We start from the raw sequence: 3597 nt of genomic DNA, 5'->3' as shown, positions 1-3597 counted from the left end.
ACGAGCTGATTAACCACCTAGTAGCGGGAACAGAGAGATTCCCAGGCCAAGAAGAGTTGGCGTGTCGTCTGAAGATTGCATAATACATTTCCTCCCCTAGTCACACACCAAATCCCGGAATAATTAACATGTTTACACGGAGAAAACATCATTGTATAAGGGAGCAGCCTATATAGAACACATTTCTTCATCATCATCATTTTCATGGCTGACATAAAATGCCACCTGTGTCTCCTGTATTGGGTAATACGAGAGAAAAATTATCAAATGATTGTGCACTCGGTTAACATTCATTTTGCGCACGGGTTAATAAACTAAGAGGAAATTAGTCAGCGCTTAAACTTTTATGGGCACAGTAAAAGATTCCGGTGTGTACTGAAATGAAATGATTTAAGGATTTAAAGTAATGTCGTGTTCGTTTTCTATTCTAATTCAAGTTGAACTATGTTGTTTTTTTCCCTATTGCTTAGAAGAGGTTAAAAAAAATCAATGAATTGTACAATGGCAAATATTTGCCTTATTGTGAGTGTAAGATGAACTTAATGAACAGATTATGTGATATTATCTAATTACATGCATTAGTCTGTGCTTTCGTGTGACTGTGATAATTAGGCTACAACATTACATTTAATTCGTTTATTTAATTTTTCCACATTAGAATACACTCATTTTACTCTGAAGGCCAGTTATATTTCCGGAATTCTTGCTTCAAAATATATTTCAAAAATCTTTTAAAAATACACAATGTATAACCTACATATATGCCTTTACAGTTCACTAATATTAAATTGTTTAATCTGTCATTTTATCCATAAGGGCTCCGTAAATTTACCCCAAATAGTTTTTTTCTTTAAAAATGTATCTCGATAGTGGTTAGTCAATTTCATATTGATGTTCAATAATAGACAAAAATAAGTGCTGGAGTGCAGCTTCAGATGTTGACATGTAAGCAATCAGTCTCCTGTAATGCTTCCAGTGTTTTCGACACTGTGCACACGGTACAAACTGTCTACTCTCTGTTGTCATTCCTCCGCTTCCCGCAGCTCTGCACCCGACCGCCTCACCCGGCGCTCGTGAGCAAACCAAAGTAAATAGGCTATTGTAATATGCTGCCTTCAAGTACCGTGTGCAGTAGGAAATATTAAATTCACCCGGAGAGTGCAAAATACAACTGTCTGACATTTTGCTTGATGTACCAGAGAGTATACAAACTGATTGTTTAGTTAAATTAGCAAGGTATCGATCTTTTTTTTGTTGTTGTACTATCACAATTTCACCATGAAATTGACCTGGTTAGTCTGTGACGGCGAAGTTAATTGACACTCTGTTATTTTGAATCCCGTTGGAGATAATTAGCCTGTTCACTCCAGCAAATAACACTATTGTACTCCTAAGTGAAAGGCTTTATGTTTATATGTTTGTTTTTTGCTTCTAGCTAACACACATTTCCACTGGTGGGAGAATTTTGATATTCACTGCACTCGGATTTAGGAGCTCGTGTTGGGAGCCCGAAGGCGACTTTGTCCCTTTTTTGCGCTCGGTCTTCTTTGGGAAATTTTCTCACAATGGCTGGCAATGACATCCTGCAATGAGCTGAGTCATTACATGACTTGACCCCTGTACACCACAGTGTGCAACGAGTGAAACACATGATTTAGAGTTGTGCGTGTGTGCGTGCGTCTTTTGTTTTTTTGCTGCATGCTGTATATATTTATGTTAATATCTTATTGAGCAGGTCAGATCAGGGACAAAACTTTATACACTTATTTAAATTTAAGGACCCAAGGTTTTTGAGAATACCAAATGACACAGATGTGTATAAATGACAGACATGTAACTTTTCCTACTCTCTATATAAATGTACAACCATAAAATATGGACCCTCTGTTTTCAGTGCCTTCAATGGGAACACAGACTATGCAATGCTGCTGTGAAAAATCTCAAGTAGCCTAATTCCAATAAGTCTCCATGAAAATTAAACAGGGACATTTCTTGTTTACATTAACATGGACTATCCTGTGCTTACCCTGAACTCAGTTTCTATCATTTCTAATTGCACAATCACCTATTTGATTGTGGGCAAAGACATAATTAGAGATGGTAGGATTATTCATACTCATCTGAAGGCCTAGTGATTATGATGAATTATTTAAACAAGATGTTGGAGAGTAAAGGTGAAGCACTGTAATACAAAAACACTTAATCAATCAAGCTCAGTGATCCCTGATTCCTTGGTTCATCTGGTGAGAGTCAGTTTGGGTTCTGGCTTAGAAACTGAAACACAAAGGTATTCATTTGTCATTCATGTATTATTTCTGATTCACCTTGCAACGATTTGCTCTGTTATTCAGGGTTATGGCGGTGACAACCACGAAAAGCAGGCAAGGATGTACAGTAAAAGTTTAGAAGAATACATGAGAGCACTGCACACTGCACAGAGAGGTGCTGTTTGTGTCAGAGAACTCTAGAGGGAGACATCTACAGTTTTACAGAGAAAGTTTTCCTTGTGAAAGCTGTCTGGTTCTAAATTTTCTCATCATTTCCTCACTATTACATATGAAACTCCTATGCAATGAGTGCAAGTAAGTACTACTTTTATCATTACATTTATTGTAATAATTAGATGCCAATGAAGGGACAGGTGAAAGATACCAAACACTACAACATAGGGGAAAACAGTGTAAGAAAGCCATGTAGTAGAGTGTGTACTTTTACTTTGAAGGAGCACAAAGCCAAAAAAAATTATCTACACATGTAAAACACTGATACACATATTCATTGTCACAGTCTTGTTCACAATTTAGAGAACTATACAGTAGCCCTACATTAAATATACAAGAAAGAAGTGATAATATAAGCGATAATGGATAAAAAAAAATTAACATCAGCTACAGACAAAGATGGAGTGGAACATAAAGCTCTTTGTGTGAAAACATTCACTGTTCTGTTCAGAGTCTCTGTGCAAGCGTCTTCCTCCTCAGTCTGACACTAAAAGATAACATCATCCACTTGTGTTTCTTGCTGAGTGACAGTATGCACACTGCTGTCTGTGATATATTTGTATGTGACAGGTTCGAAATGCTGACGCACAGACTCTCCAGGTCTGATAAGTTGTTTTATGATCATTAACCTTCCTGTCGTGTTCGGGTCAAATCTGACCGATTTACAACTTAAAACACTCATAAATATTGTGTTTTACATCTGATTGCCTCAAGGCCTTATGATATCCTCCACACTATGCACTTGAACATATAAAAGTGATGATCACCTCTTTCATTGACCTTGTTACACCTGTGGTGTTCCCGGTCAAAAGTGACCGCCATAGGAAATGAATGGGTATCCAGACTATATTCATCCATCAGACAGAAAACATCCCCATACACACCACCCCAACTCACTCATTCACAAACTCACTCACTCACATTTCAGACTGAACAATGTCTTTTACGGGTACACATCTCTTTCCCGCGCTTATGTGCCTATCCCCCACGTGAACCACACCTTCCAGACTAATCAATGTATCATCTTCACACAGACCCCATATATATAGCTTGATGTTTGCCTTGCACTCCTTTTACTCTGAGCACAATGAGTAGG

This window comes from Seriola lalandi, unplaced genomic scaffold (assembly GCF_002814215.2).
Source record: "Seriola lalandi dorsalis isolate HSWRI2012SDOR001 ecotype SW California unplaced genomic scaffold, Sedor1 jcf7180002054671, whole genome shotgun sequence".
Lineage (NCBI taxonomy): Eukaryota > Metazoa > Chordata > Actinopteri > Carangiformes > Carangidae > Seriola > Seriola lalandi.
Note: the sequence above shows the minus strand (reverse complement) of the source record.